This window comes from Carcharhinus amblyrhynchos, chromosome 26 (genome assembly GCF_965287045.1).
Source record: "Carcharhinus amblyrhynchos chromosome 26, sCarAmb.v2.hapA, whole genome shotgun sequence".
NCBI lineage: Eukaryota > Metazoa > Chordata > Chondrichthyes > Carcharhiniformes > Carcharhinidae > Carcharhinus > Carcharhinus amblyrhynchos.
Window position 1 is genome coordinate 14071451 of NC_137349.1, and position 16498 is coordinate 14087948.

The 16498-nt window shown below is 46.1% G+C and overlaps 1 protein-coding gene and 1 non-coding gene across 6 annotated transcripts in view; one reads left to right on the plus strand and one right to left on the minus strand.

Annotated features, from left to right (window-relative positions):
* The first annotated feature begins 5294 nt into the window (after positions 1-5294).
* The window catches only part of sin3b (SIN3 transcription regulator family member B), a 41392-nt gene continuing 30188 nt past the window's right edge, over positions 5295-16498 (plus strand). For 4 of the 5 annotated variants that reach the window (XM_080212682.1, XM_080212684.1, XM_080212685.1 and 1 more), the window contains exon 1: positions 5295-5357. The gene's annotated coding sequence lies outside the window, so the exon portion shown is untranslated. Of the gene's footprint in view, positions 5358-16067; positions 16133-16498 lie in introns of those variants that run through there. The other variant, XM_080212683.1, reaches the window with a different exon arrangement.
* On the minus strand, positions 6487-6605 carry trnal-caa (transfer RNA leucine (anticodon CAA)). Its single transcript has 2 exons — positions 6568-6605; positions 6487-6521 (listed from the first exon to the last, which is right to left on the minus strand). It is a non-coding gene; the product is annotated as a tRNA-Leu (tRNA).

Sequence of the window (16498 nt, forward strand, 5' to 3'; positions counted from 1 at the left end):
AGGGTGAACCTTTTACAACCTCCATAACCGCTAACTCAGTAAATCGGGCTAGTCTGATAAAGAAATGAAATCTGCAGCCTGAATGTCCCCATTATTGACCTTCAGCTGAATAGATCTGTTCCAGCTGGTCTGAAAGCTGAAGTTAGCAGTCGAGGATAAGGCAGATTTCTGTAATGTGATACTCTGGGACTGGCCTGCTTGTGTCACCCTCATTACTGCTACAGTGACACCTTTAGTTCCATCAGTCACAAAAATGAAATGAAAAGCTGAGTTGTGCTTTTCAATTTAAAGTTGTTTTGGTGATTAATTCTCCTTCAAAGAAATTCTGACATTCGGACTGTCTGGAATCTCTCGGTGCTTTCGTTACCATCAACCCAACTCCCTCTCGTCTTCAATTCCTGGGTCGAAGGTGGTGACTCAAAGGGACAAAAAGGTGACTAGGGCAGAGTATTAATTCAGAGAAATTCCCTGTCCACCCAGTTCAAATCTAGCACATAGGAAGAAGCAGATTCCCAAATTCCCAGTGATTCTACACTTCTTCATGTGGCCTGCCAATGTGTACAGGCATGAGGCACTGGTGTGAACTTCAGTGAGACCCTGTACCCAGTGAGAGCACCTTCAGGAGAGGAGGGGGACCCTGTACTCTAGTGAGAGCACCTTCAGGAGAGGAGGAGACCTGTAGTGAGAGTCAGCACCTTCAGGAGACGAGGGGACCCTGTACCCCAGTGACAGTCAGCACCTTCGGGGGAGGAGAGGATCCTATACCCCAATGAGAGTCAGCACCTTCAGGACAGGAGGGGACCCTGTACCCGAGTGAGAGTCATCACCTTCAGGAGAAAAATCTGCAGTTTTGGGTTGGTAGTTTCTTCTGTTGGGAGAGGTGTGACCAGGGTCTCTGGGTGGGGAGGGGCAGCGTAAATACAGGTTCTAACCTCTACCCTTGCTCCTTATTTTGGATAATTTGCAGTCAGCTATCCAGTGTGCAGCTCTTTCTGTGTGAACTTGGTATGCAATTACCTTTATTGCCTAAAGGATATCTAACAGTAGAAACCAGACTGTTCCCTGAGGGCTGAGCCTGTTGCTGACCAGCTGAAACTTTGGCCCACCCTGAGGGAGGGGGGATTGACCAGACTGGGCAAGTGGACCCCTGAGATGGTGCACTGGCCCCGAGGCTGGGCCATCCATAGACCAAGGGTGAAAGTCCCAGTGTTACGCACTCAATCGGTGCCTGAAGCTCTCCTCTCCACTGTGAGCCTGTGAAGCTCAAATAACTGACTGTATTTTGTGGGGGGTGGGGGTGGCTTCCTCTGGCCTCCAACACCAGTGTTGTCACTGGGACAGCCAGCCGTTCCCACTGAAACGTGTGAAATTTGTGATGTAGAGTCCAGGTGCACAGTTGCTTACTCCATGGTTGCTGAGCTGGGAGTTATCAGAATTTTGATTTGAAATCTTTTATTTCTTTGTTTCTAAATCTAATAAAGAACTTTGCAGGATCCTGTCGGTGTTGTTTATGTCACTGTGACTTACCCCACCCTGGAACTGAATGGAACTTTGTCTTGTGCGTGTACCCGCGCAGGTGCCGGAGTGTGGTGAGTAGGGGATTTTTACAGTAGAGTCATAGACGTTTACAGCATGGAAACAGGCCCTTCAGCCCAACTGTCCATGCTGTGTTTTTTTTTAAAACCCCTAAGCTAGTCCCAATTGCCCGCATTTGGCCCATATCCCTCTATACCCATCTTACCCATGTAACTGTCTAAACACTTTTAAAAAGACAAAATTGTACCCGCCTCTACTACCACCTCTGGCAGCTTGTTCCAGACGCCCTCTGTCTGGAAAAAATTGCCCCTCTGGATACTTTTGTATCTCTCCCCTCGTTTAAACTTATACCCTCTAGTTTTAGACTCCCTAGTAACTTCATTGCAGTGGTAATGTAAGTTTATTTGTGACACTAATAAACTTAACTAATTGGATAGGAGCAGACAGACTGGTTTCTGGGTTCACTGCTAATCGGAGCTTTGCAACTTGAGGCAAAACTCAGCTTCTGAAGTTTCATTTCCCCCAGATACTGGAATCACTATTTCCAGCAGTTTCCTGTTTTAATGTCACCATTCACTCTGCCTGAAATGCTGCCTTCCAACAGAGTAGCAATCTGTGCAACAGTGCTGTGGGACAGATAATGTCAGGGCAAATTCACAGCAGTCTGCTCTTGGCAACAAGCCCAGCTTCAACATGACAGGATTATCTCTCATTAACACTTTGAAGAACAGTCACCACAGAGAAAATCACTCAGCCCCAACAGTGAGCTTTATTCATTCCCCTCTCCACACCCACTGACTCTCACTGGGATATGGGTTTCTCTCACACACACACATACACACTCTCTCTCACTGGAATAAGGGTCCCACACACGCTGTCTTTCGCTGGGGTACGGGTGCCAGTATAAATTCCCAGTATGAGTCACTGAATAACAATCGGGTGTTACCAGGCTAACCCACTACAGCATAGGGATTAAACTAGGTTAACTTGGTGTAGACCTGATGTGGGGTATTGTCATCTACTCATTTAACACAATCTTGGGGAAGGAAACATTGAAACTCTAGTTAATTCTGACTATTAAATCAGGTCAGATAAAAGCACAACTTCCAAGAGTCAATGATATAAGATCCTGATTATGATATTTGAATTGTTGTGACATTACTTTAACCTCTCAAATTAGACCAAAACTAAATAGGATGAAGCACCATGTGAGGGAAGATGTGATAAACTAAAGGGAGGAAAAGGTAGCAATGAGGAAATGATACTCAGAGCTGGCAGGAAGAGAGAGTGTGCACAGACTCAGTGTGTGACAGCAGCTAAGGCCAGCGTTTGGAACAAAGATAAAAGCAAAGTTCGTTAGGGACCAAGGGGCGGGGGGAAATCTGTGGATGGAGACAGAGGACATTGGGAAGGGTATTAAATAAATATTTCATATCTGTCTTCACCCATGAGAATGAGGAGGTAGTTGTGGAACTCAGAGACTGTGAGGCTCTAGAGGAAATTATCATAGGAAGTGACAAGGTATTGGCAGGCTTAAAGATCTCTAGGTCCAGGTGAATTGTATCTTAGGCTGTTGTGGGAGGCGAAGGAGGAAATTGCAGGGCTCTGACCCATATTTTTAATTCCTCTGTAGCCACTGGGGAGGTGTCAGCTAATGTGGTCCCACTATTCAAGAAAGATTGTAGAGACAAGCCTGGGAACTACAGACCAGTGGTTTCTTTTTCAAGCCTGGCTCAACGTACAAGGGAGAAAGATTTGGGTAGTTCCAAATTACATCACTCTTAGTATTACAATTTTCAAAAATTATTTGCCTGCCCCTTGCTCACCCCAGCCAAGTATGAGCCAATCATTATTAGTACGGATTATTTATTTTGGCCAATAACATTTACTCCTGAACAGCATGGGATTGTGTGATCAGTTTCTGAACTTCAAGAATTTCTCATAGTCTCCTGACACCTAATTGGGTGTATTGCATGTCCTATTCATTCAAACTGTTTGTGTCCTCTGGGACTGTCTGGAATCCATACTGATAAGTGTTGCTTTTCCCTTACTCAAGGCACATTGTTCTGAGGAATGTGGTTCTGTTTACTTGACTACATCCCATCAAGCCTTAAAACATTATGTCATTAGCAAGGTATATGCTTTTAATACAGAATTATGTTTTCAAAAATACATGTCTAAATTCTCTAACAGTGGTTATATGTGTTTCTATGCAAATAGTATATGCCAGACACTTTGTGATTTTTCTATACTCTATTTACTCAGATCTGTTAGTCTTTTAGAATCATAGAGTCATTGAATAGAATCCCTACAGTGTAGAAGGAGGCCATTTGGCTCATCGAGTCTGCACTAACCACAATCCCACCCAGCCCTATTCCCGTAACCCTACATATTTATCAGTGGCGCAGTGGTTAGCACTGCTGCCTGACAGCGCCAAAGACCTAGACTCGATTGCTGGCTTGGGTCGCTGTGTGGAATTTGCATGTTCTCCCTGTGCCTGCGTGGGTTTCCTCAGAGTGCTCCAGTTTCCTCCCACAGTCCAAAGGTGTGCTGGTTAGGTGAACTGGCCATGCTAAATTCTCCCTCGGTGTACCCAAACAGGCGCCAGTGTGTGATGACCTTGGGATTTTCACAGTAACTTCATTGCAGTGTTAATGTAAGCCTACTTGTGACTAATCGATAAACTTTACTTTTGCACTGCTGTTTACATCAACATGCTTTAGCTATAACTGGTTAATTGTGGTTAACAAGTCAGCATAATAACATCTCTCTACTCACTAATGGGAATCTGTTACTTTTTCCTGTACATCTATAACAAGCCTGTTCATCACCACCTGATAGTCACTCATTGATTCATGATAATGCTCTACTTCTTTGTCCCTTCGCATGGACAGTTAGTGAGATAACGTCTCACTGCCCCACAACAAGTCCAGCTATAGCCAATATACAATGCGTATTAATATGTAATAAAAGTAAATTACAATGAATGCTGGAATCAGAGACAAAAACAGAACATGCTGGAAAAGCTCAGCTGGTCTGGCAGCAATTGTGGATACGAGAATTGAATTGATATTTCGAATCCATGTAACTCTTCAGAGCATTGTGTGTTTTGTGAAGAGACTAGGTATTCACCCATACAACTATCACATACCAGGAATATATTTCGTTTTTCTTTTAATAAATTGCCACATCTGCTATGTAATTACGAACGCATCTATTGGAGGAATCACATAAGGAGGTAAGACAAACAAAGGCTATTCAGTCCATCATGCATCTTTCATAAAGCTATGCAATTATTCTGACTTACCAGCTTCTCCCACTAACACTGCAATTTTTGGCCTTAAAGTCTATATCTTTTGAAAAGTTATTAAATCACTTCCACTGTTCTTTCCAATTAACTTCATCATTGACTTCCCTCAGTACTGACCCTCCGACAGTGCGGCACTCCCTCAGTACTGACCCTCTGACTGTGCGGCACTCCCTCAGTACTGACCCTCTGACTGTGCGGCATTGCCTCAATGCGGCAGTGAGGTTGAGGGAGAGGGGCGGGCGGGGGGGGATGCTGGTTGGGGTTATTCTCTCTCTCCGCTCCGGTTCTGACGGGCATTTCGCCACGGCGGCTTCTCCCCGGAACCTTTCCCGCGGAGCCGGGCTGCCGCCCGGACGCTTCCTGGTCGGCATCGCCTGTCCCGCGGTCGGATTGGCTGAGCGGAGGCGCCGCCCCGGGGCCGGGTTTGAGTGACGGAACGGAAGCGGGGAGCCGCCGGGGGCGCGGAGCCGGAACCGAGAGACGGAGCGCGGGGCCCGGGCCGGAGCGGCGGGTGAGAGAGAGCGGCGGCGGGGTCCGGGGAGAGGGGCCCAGGGCGGAGCGCGGCGCGGACTCCCCTACATTCCCCCTCCCACTAGTCCCTCCTCGCTCTCGCACCCCCCCGCACTCTCCCCTTCTCCTCCCCTTCCCCCCCACTCTCTCTCTCCCCACTCTCTCTCTCCCCCCTCCCCTCCCCACTCTCTCTCTCCCCCTCCCCTCCCCTCCCCACTCTCTCTCTCTCCCCACTCTCTCTCCCCCCTCTCTCTCCCCCACTCTCCCTGCCCTCCCGATCTCCCCCCCCACTCTCCCTGCCCCCCCGATCTCCCCCCCCACTCTCCCTGCCCCCCCGATCTCCCCCCCCCACTCTCCCTGCCCCCCCCCGATCTCCCCCCCCCACTCTCCCTGCCCCCCCCCGATCTCCCCCCCCGATCTCTCCCCCCCCACTCTCCCTGCCCCCCTGATCTCTCCCCCCCCACTCTCCCTGCCCCCCAATACCCCCCCAATCTCCCTGCCCCCCCGACTCTCCCCCCACTCTCCTTGCCCCCGACTCTCCCCCCACTCTCCTTGCACCCCCCCGATCTCCCCCTCCTCCCCCCGCACCGATCTCCCCTTGATATCCGCCTCCTCCCCCCTCCTCCAAAAAAAAGGTTTTAGATGATTATGGAAAATGAACTTCAGAGTAAGAATAATGAATGGGGGAAAGTCAACTTCAGTGGGGCAAGAGTAGATCTGGGTGGAATAAGTTGGAGTGAAAAGTTGCAAGAAAAATGTTAGCCAACCAATGGGCTAAATTCAAAGATTGTTCAGTTGCCGTGCATGTTTCCTCAAAAAAAAATGTCAGGGCAAATCCAGACCTCCCTGGAAAACAAAATAGTTTTTAAAGTTTATTTATTAGTTACATTAACACAGCAATGAAGTTATTATAAAATTCCCCTAGTCGCCACACTCTGGCGCCTGTTTAGGTACACTGAGGCAGAATTTAGCATGGCTGTGGGAGGAAACCGGAGCACCTGGAGGAAACCCTGCAGACACGGGGAGAAACATGCAAATCCGCGCAGACAGTGACCCAAGGTGGGAACTGAACCTGGGTGCTGAGGCAGCAGTGCCAAATTCTGTGCCACTGTACTACCCTAAAATGGAAATGTCAAGAGTAGGATTTGAACCCACACCCCAAGAAAGAGACCAGAATTCACCAGGCTCTCACAAGGCAAGAAATTATGTTCCTTGAGTCTGGCGCCTTAGACCACTTGGCCATCCTGACAACTTGCTGAGTTAGAGATTAAGATGAGAAAAAAAAAGTGTGCTTGTGATGGGTGTTAGGTTGAAAATACAATTGAGATTAGGTTGAATATAGCAACTTCAGGGTAGAGGTGAAAATGTAAGAGAAGCAGGGAGGGAGTATGAAAAGAGACTGGCAGCTAACAGAAAAGGAAATCAATGAGGCTTCTATTGATTAGAGGATAAAAGGGGGGGATTTATGCACGGTGACAGAGGCCATGGGTGAGGAAGTGAGAGTGGAAATAACAAAGGCATTAGCCATAATGTTTGAGTCTTTATTAGACACGGAGTGGCCAGTGGACTGGAGAATTGCAAATGCTACACCCTTGTTCAAAACAAGATGTAAAACTAAACTCAGCAACTACAGGCCAGTCAGCTTAACCTCTGGAAACTTCTGGAAATAATTCAGGACCAAATTAATAGCCACGTGGATAAATGTGGATTAATGAAGGAAAATCATGTTTAACTAAATTCTTGGAGGTTTTCGATGAGGTGACAGAGACAGTTGATAAGAGCAATGCTGTTGATGTGTTGTACTTTCAAAAGGCATTTAATACAGTGACGCCCATCAGACCTGGGAACAAAGTTGGAATAAAAGGGACAGTAGCCACATAGATGAAGAATTGGCCGAATGTCAGGAAACAGAGAATAGTGGTTAATGGAACAGAGGATGCTGGAAAATGTCCCCAGCAGTTCTGGCAGCATCTGTCAAGATAAAAATAACATTGAGTTTTTACAGCATTCTCTGTTCTTCTTTCAGTATTTTGATTATTTTAGTAGTTAATGGACGTTCTTCCAGATTGGAGGAAGGCTTGGAGTGGAGTTCCGCAGGGGTCAGTTTGGGATGCTTTTCCTGATGTATATTAATGACCTAGACTGTGGTGTACAGGACAAATTTCCAAGTTTGCGACCAGTATAAAACTTGAAAGTATTGTGAACTGTGAAATGATGGTGTAGAACTTTAAAATGACAGACAAGTTGGTGGAGGGGGTCGAGAGATGGCAGCTGAAGTTCTGGCGGAATAATATTTTGGGGGAAAGAACATGGAGAAACAATATAAAAAAAAGGGTACAACACCCTAAAGGAGGTGCAGAAGCAGAGGGACCTGTGTATGTGCATAAATCATTGAAGGTGGCGGAATAGATGGAGAGTGGTCAATAAAGCATGTAGTATTCTGGATTTTATTAATAGGGGAGTAAAGGACAAGAGCAAGGAGGTTATGTAGAACTTGTATAAGACACCAGTTTAGCTTCAGCTGGAGTGTTGTGTACAGTTCTGGGCACCACATTATTGGAAGACAGTGGAATGAGTGCAAAAACAGTTCTTGAGAATGGTTCCAGCAATGTAGAACTTCAGTTTTTGGGGCAAGTTGGAACTCTGTTCTGTGGAGGAGAGAAGACTCAGAGGTGATTTGATTGGGATATTCAAAATCATGAAGTATCTGGATTTCCAGATCAGGCAGTTCCAGTATTTTGACCCAGCCGCACTGAAGGAACAGCGATATATTCCCAAGTCAGGATGGTGAGTGACTTCGAGAGGAACCTTCAGATGGTGGAGTTCCCAGGTATCTGCTGCCCCAAATGGTCGATGTCGTGAGTTTGGAAAGTGTTGTCTAAGGAACTAATGCGAGTTCTTGCAGTGCGTCGTTTAGATGACGTGCACTGTTGCCAAAAGCCATCGGTGGTGGAGGGATTGAATTTATGTGGAAGGGATAGCATTCAAGCAAGCTCCTTTGTCTGGATGGTGTTAAGTTGCATGAGTGTTGCTGGTGCTATACCTATACGGGCAAATGTAGAGCATTCCATCACACTCCTGACTTCTGCCTTGTAGACAGTGAACAGGCTTTGGGAGTCTTTGATTAGATCCATTATTGTCACGTGTATTAGTATACAGTGAAAAGTATTGTTTCTTGCTTGCTATACAAACAAAGCATACCGTTCATAGAGAGAGAAACGAGAGAGTGCAGAATGTAGTGTTACAGTCATAGCTAGAGTGTAAAGAAAGATCAACTTAATGCAAGGTAAATCCATTCAAAAATCTGATGACAGCAGGAAAGAAGCTGTTCTTGAGTCAGTTGGTAGGTGACCCCAGACTTCTGTATCTTTTTCCCGATGGAAGGCAGTGGAAGAGAGAATGCCCGGGGTGTGTAGAGTCCCTAATTATGCTGGCTGCTTTTCTGAGGCAGCGGGAAATGTAGCCAGAGTCAATGGAATGGAGACTGGTTTGTGTGGTGCATTGGGCTTCATTCATGACCCTTTGTAGTTCCTTGTCTTGGGCAGAGCAGGAGCCATACCAAGCTGTGTTACAACCAGAAAGAATGCTTTCTATGTACATTTGTAAAAGTTGGTGAGAATCGTAGCTGATGTGCCAAACTTCCTTAGTCGTCTGACAAAGTCGAGGTGTTGGTGGGCTTTCTAAACTATAGTGTCGGCATGGGGGGGACCAGGATGGGTTGTTGGTGATCTGGACGCCTAAAAATTTGAAGCTTTTGATCGTTTCCACATCGTCTGCATTGATGTGCATGATGTCGAGATGCTGGCGTTGGAGTAGGGTGGGCACAGTAAGAAGTCTCACAGGGCGCTGCTCCTTCATCAGGTGAGTCACCTGATGAAGGAACAGTGCTCCGAAAGCTCGTTATCCAACTCAACCTGTTGGACTTTAACCTTGTGTTGTGAGATTTTTTACTGTGCCCATTGATGTAGACAGGGGCATGTCTTCCCCTTCACGCTTTGTGAAGATGATGTTTAGCCCCTTCGTTTTGTTGACATTGAGGGAGAGATTATTGTCGCTGCAGCAGTTCACCAGATTATCTCTTTCCTGTACTCTGTCTCCTCATTGTTTGAGATCCGACCCACTGCGATGGTGTCATCAGCAAACGTAGAAATCAAATTAGAAGGGAATCACAGTTATAGGTGTATAAGGACTATTGTAGGGTGCTGAGAACACATTCTTGTGGGACACTGTTGAGGATGAGCTATGAGGAGAGGCTGAATAAACTAGGCTTGTACTCGTTAGAGGTTAGAAGAATGAGGGGAGATCTCATTGAGACATATAAGATGATGAATGGGATGGATAGGATAGAGATGGAGAGACTCTTCCCGCTCAGAAAGGACAGTAGGACTAGGGGGCACAGCCTCAAGATAAAGGGGAGGCGGTTTAGAACGGAGTTGAGGAGGAACTTCTTCACTCAAAGGGTGGTGAATCTCTGGAATTCTCTGCCCGTTGAAGTGGTGGAGGCTGCCTCGCTAAATATTTTTAAGACGCGGGTTGATGGGTTTTTGATAAGCGAGGGGATTACGGGTTATGGGGAGAGGGTGGGAAAGTGGAACTGAGCCACGACAGATCAGCCATGATCTTATTGAATGGCGGGGCAGGCTCGAAGGGCTAGATGGCCTACTCCTGCTCCTATTTCTTATGATCATGGAGGAGGTGTTGTTGCCTATCTTTACTGATTACGGTCTGTGGGTTAGGAAGTTCAGGATCCAGTCACAGGAGGAGGTGCCGAGGCCCAGGGCATGGAGTTTGGAGATGAATTTCTTAGGAATAATGGTGTTGAAGGCTGAGCTATGGTCAATAAGTAGGAGTTTGATATCGGTGTCCTTGTTATCTATGTGTTTCAGGGTTGAGTGCAGGGTCAGGGAAGTGGCGTTTGCTGTGGACCTGTTGCAATGGTAGGCAAACTGTAGCGGATCAAGTCCAGGAGGCTGGAATTGATTCGTGCCATGACTAATCTTTCGAAGCACTTCATAATGATGGATGTCCGAGCCACCGACCAATAGTCATTAAGGCATGCTGCCTGGCTTTTCTTTGGTACCAGGATGATGGTTGTCTTCTTGAAGCAGATAGGAACCTCAGATTGTTGTAAAGAGAGGTTGAAGATGTCTATGAATATCCTGATTAGTTGGTCTGCACAGGATCTGAGTGCTTGTCTGGGTAGTTGCTTTCTGTGTAATGACCTTTGAGAAAGCTGCTTTGACATCTGCAGTGGTGACCACGGATACAGGTTTGTCTGAGGCTTCTGGGTTGGAGGGCATGCTGTTGCTGACACCTTGCTAAAACAGGCACAGAATGCATTGAGCTCATCAGGGAGGGGTGTGTTGGAGCAGGCGATTTTACATGCCTTCATCTTGTAGCCTGTTATATCTTGCAGACCTTGCCACAATCGGCAAGGGTTGGTATGGCTAGCTTGGTCCGGTACTGTCTTTTGGCATCTTTGATGGATCTCCTTAGATTGTACCTGGCTTTCTTTTATAGGTCAATGTCACCTGACTTGAACCTTTCAGACCTGGACTTCAGCAAGCAGTGGATATCCCTGTTCATCCATGGTTTCTGGTTGGGGAACACACGGATTTGCTTCTTTGGCACACAGTCGTCTATACACTTACTAATGAAGTCAGTTACTGTAGTGGCATATTCATTCAGGATGGTCACTGAGTTTTTAAATAATGACCAGCCTACTGATTTTAAACAGTCCCGTAGGAGATCATTTATTCCTCAGACCAACATTGCACGACTTTCTTTGACGGATTCTCCTGTTTGAGAGTCAGGAGGCAAGTCACTTGCCGGAGAATTCCCAACCTCTGACCTGATCTTGTAGCCACAGTATTTATATGGCTGGTCTAGTTCAGTTTCTGGTCAATGGTAACCCCCATCTTGATAGTGGGGAATTCAGCGATGGTAATGCCATTGAATGTTAAGTGATGGTGGTTAGATTTAGTCTTGTTGGAACATTGGCCTGTTCAGTCACATTGCCTGGCACTTGTATGGTGTGAATGTTACTTGCTACTTATCAGCCTAAGCCTAGATATTGTCCAGGTCTTGCTGCATTTGAACATGGGCTGCTTCAGTATCTGAGGAGTTGCATTTCAATGGTGAGTTTTTCAATGGTGCTGAACATTATGCAGTCATCGGCGAACATCCCTACTACTGACCTTATGATGGAAGGAAAGTAATTGATGAAACAGCTGAAGATGGTTGGGCCCAGGACACTAACCCTGAGGAACTCCTGTAGTCATGTCCTGGTGTTTGGGAATGCGCTACCTGAGGATGCGGTGGCGGTGGGTTTAATTAAAGCATTCAAAATGGAATTAGACTGTCATCTGAAAAGGATGAATGTGTGAGGGAAGAAGTTGTGGAACAGCACTAAGTGAGTTGCTTTTTTGGAGAGCTGGACATGATGGGCTGAATGGTCTCCTCCTGTATTGTAACAGTTCTGTGATTTTGTGAAAGAAATACAATCTCTGTCAGCATCAGCTGTCCTTCAATTTGATGGTGACATCCACTCGGTCGCAGGTTTCTGTCTTGGTCTTTGTGCGTCTGTGTGGCCTAATTCTGCTCCTGTGTCTTATGGTTTGAAATCTGGTGCAGAGTGATCAACAGTGCAGTCATCTGCAAACTGTAGAGCATACATGTCTATGGTGATCAGTTTCGTTTTGGCATGCAGGCGACTGAGGTTAAAGAGTTTTCTATCTAGACAGTATTTAATACTCGCACCAGATAGCAGTTGTCTTTAATGAGATGAATAGACACCGTCCGGTCGATTGTAAATAGGACGGGCACTGTCACATAGACTTGCTCTCCATTGATCTGGAATTTGAAAGTGTCTTTCAGTATTCCACGCAAGACTGTTGCGGTTGTATCGTCGTGGAACAGTTGCAGGATTGTGATGATGTTTGGAGTGCGATCCACAAAGTTTCCATTTATTGAGTCAGAGGTTTTGTCAGGCGCACGAAAACTAGGAGTTCCTGCTGCTATTCTTGACATTTTTCTCGGATTATTCTGTGGGTGATCTGAGGGACTGGTGGAGCAGAACAGACTGGGAGTTAAATGGTGCATCTGGCACTTACTGCGGGTGGTCTCTGATGGGGACTAAGTACTCTGACAGACAATTTCTGTTGCAGTAAAGGAAAATCTTCACTGAAATTAACTTTGGTTTTGACTTTGGCTGTGGTGTTGGGTTTGAGCAGAACCGTAGAATCCCTACAGTGCAGAAGGAGGCAGTTTGGCTCATCGAGCCTGCACCGATTCTCCGAAAGAACATCTTACACAGGCCCAACCCCCTGCCCGATCCCCATAACTCCACATATTTACCCTGGCTAATCTACCTAACCTAAACATCCTTGGAATGATTTCCTTTGCTGGAGGAATCACAGAAACTCATTACGAAAACCAAAGTGGAAACCTGCAGCATTTTCCTTGATATCCACTGGACAAATGAAGCTCTCCTGAGACTTGAGGAGCTGAATAGCCTCTTTCTGTGTGAGGCTACTAACAATACACCTATTACACCCCTGACTGCTGTCATTAGTTTTATTTAGTTGATTATGGTTTGTGAGCGGTTCCACTCCCTGGCAGTATGTGTTACTAGACTACATGGACTTTAGCAAAGCCATTGACAAGGTACCGCACTGTAGGTTGTTGCATAAGGGATCCAGGGTGAGGTATCTAAATTGATACAAAATTGGCTTGATGACAGAAGCCAGAGAGTGGTTGTAGAGGATTATTTTTCAAACTGGAGACCTGTGACCAGAGGTGTGCTTCAGGGATCAGTGCTGGGTCCACTGTTAATTGTCATTTATATTAATAATTTGGATGAGAATATAGGAGGCACATGACACCAAGTTTGGTGGCATAGTGGACAGTGAAGAAGGTTATCTCGGATTGCAACGGGATCTTGATCAATTGGGCTGACGAATGACAGATGGAGTTTAATTTAGATAAATGTGAGGTGATGCATTTGGTAGATTGAACCATAGAGTCATAGAGGTTTACAGCATGGAAACAGGCCCTTTGTTAAAAACTGCTCAGCTAATCCCAATTGCCAGCATCTGGCCTATATTCCTCTACCCATTGTATCCATGTAACTATCTAAATGCTTTTTAAATAATAAAATTATACCCACCTCTACTACTACCTCTGGTAGTTTGTTCCAGACACTCACCACCCTCTGTGTGAAAAAATTGCACCTCTGGACACTTTTGTATCTTTCCCTTCTCACCTTAAATCTATGCCCTCTACTTTTAGACTCCCCTACCTTCAGGAAAAGATATTGACTATCTACCTTGTCTATGCCTCTCATTATTTTATAGACCTCTGAGGTCACCCCTCAGCCTCCTTCGCTCCAAAGAGAGAAGTCCCAGTCTCTTCAGCCTCTCCTTACACCTCAGTCCATCAAGTCCCGGTATCATCCTAGTAAATCCATTCTGCATTCTTTCTAGTTTAATAATATTCTTTTTATAATTGGGTGACCAGAATTGCACACAGTAATCTAAGTGTGGCCTTACCTTGTTGTTGAAGTTGTATGTCTTGTACAACTTGTACAACACTGTGTTCAGTGTTCTGACTGATGAAACCAAGTATGCTGAATGCCTTCTTCACCACTCTGTCCATCTGTGACTTCACTTTCAAGGAGTTATGAACATGCACCCCTAGAACTCTCTGTTCTGTAACTCTTCCCCAACCCCCTACCATTAATTAAGTCCTGCCCTGGTTCAGTCTACCAAAATACATCACCTCGCATTTGTCTAAATTAAACTCCATCTGCCATTCGTCAGCCCACTGGCCCAATTAATCAAGATCCCATTGCAATCGGAGATAACCTTCCTCACTGTCTACCACGCTACCAATCTTGGTGTCATCTGAAAACTTATTAATGATGCCTCCCATATTCTCATTCAAATCATTAATATAAATGACAAATAACAGTGGGCCCAGCGCTGATTTCTGAGGCACACCGCTGGTCACAGGCCTCCAGTTTGAAAAACAACTCTCTACAACCACCCTTTGGCTTCTATCAAGAAGCCAATTTTGTATCCATTTAGATACCTCACCCTGGATCCCGTGAGATTTAACCTTACATGACAGCCTACCATGTGCATGGTAAGTACCTTGTCAAACGCCTTGCTAAAGTCCATGTAGACAACATCAACTGCACTGCCCTCAGCTACCTTCTTGGTTACCCCTTCAAAAAATTCAGTTAAATTTGTGAGACATGATTTTCCGTTTACAAAGCCATGCTGACTGTCCCTAATTGTAGGGTGTTAGCGTGGATAGAGGATTGGCTGTCAAATAGGAGGCAGAGAGTGGGGGTCAATGGGTGCTATTCGGATTGGCGGTTGGTGACTAGTGGAGTGCCCCAGGGGTCGGTGCTGGGGCCTCAGCTATTTACCATTTATATAGATGATCTGGAGGAGGGAACCGAGTATATGGTGTCGAAATTTGCTGATGACACCAAGATTGGTGGAACGCCAAATTGCGTGGAGGGTGTGGAGAGTTTGCAGAAGGATCTAGATAGGCTGGGCGAATGGGCCAGGAACTGGCAAATGGAATTTAAGGTTGGCAAGTGCAAGGTGGTCCACTTTGGTAGGAATATTGGTAGGAAGGACTATTACTTACGTGGCGAAAAACTGCAGCAGGCGACCTCGGGGTCCTTGTGCATGAGTCGCAAAAACCCAGCCTGCAGGTGCAGCAGGTGGTCAGGAAGGCTAATGGGATGCTCGCCTTCATAGCGAGGGGGATTGAATATAAAAGTAGGGAGGTCTTGCTGCAGCTGTATAGGGCACTGGTGAGGCCGCAGCTGTAGTACTGTGTGCAGTTTTGGTCGCCGCACTTACACAAGGATATTTTGGCCTTGGAGGGAGTGCAGAGGAGGTTTACTAGGCTGATACCGGAGTTGAGGGGGTTGAGCTATGAGGAGAGGCTGAATAAACTAGGCTTGTACTCGTTAGAGTTTAGAAGAATGAGGGGAGATCTCATTGAGACATATAAGATGATGAATGGGATGGATAGGATAGAGGTGGAGAGACTCTTCCCGCTCAGAAAGGACAGTAGGACTAGGGGGCACAGCCTCAAGATAAAGGGGGGGGCGGTTTAGAACGGAGTTGAGGAGGAACTTCTTCACTCAAAGGGTGGTGAATCTCTGGAATTCTCTGCCCGTTGAAGTGGTGGAGGCTGCCTCGCTAAATATTTTTAAGACGCGGGTTGATGGGTTTTTGATAAGCGAGGGGATTACGGGTTATGGGGAGAGGGCGGGAAAGTGGAACTGAGCCACGACAGATCAGCCATGATCTTATTGAATGGCGGGACAGGCTCGAAGGGCTAGATGGCCTACTCCTGCTCCTATTTCTTATGTTCTAATCAGACCTTGTATCTCTAAATGCCTGTAGATGCTGTCTGTCAAAATACCTTCCAACAATTTACCCACCATAGATGTGAGGCTAACTGGCCTGTAGTTCCCAGGCTTTTCCCTGTAGCCCTTTTTAAACAAAGGCACAACATTTGCCACTCTCCAATCTTCAGTCACCTCACCAGGGCGGGACTTACTCAGTTAATGGTAGGGCGTTGAGGAGGGTTACAAAACAGAGAGATCTAGGGGTACAGGTTTATAGCTCCTTGAAAGTGGAGTCACAGGTGGACAGAGTGGTGAAGAAGGGATTCACATGCTTGGTTTCATTGGTGAGAACATTGAATATATGAATTGAAGACATCTTTTTGAAGTTGTATGAGACATTGGTAAGACCGCACTTGGAATAATGTGTACAGTTCTGGTCACCCTATACATAGATCGTAGAACCCTACAGTGCAGAAAGAGGCCCTTCGGCCCATCAAGTCTGCACCGAACACAAATCCACCTAGGCCTTACCCCCATATCCCTACATATTATACCCACTAATCCCTCTAACCTAAGCATCCCTGGGCACTAAGGGGCAATTTCTTTAGCATGGCCAATCAACCTAACCTGCACCTGAATCGAACCCAGGACCCTGGAGCTGTGAAGCAGCAGTGCTAACCACTGTGCTACCGTGCTGCACATATAGCTATTATATATTATTATATATTAAGGTTATTATATACCCTTTCTAATATAGAAAGAATATC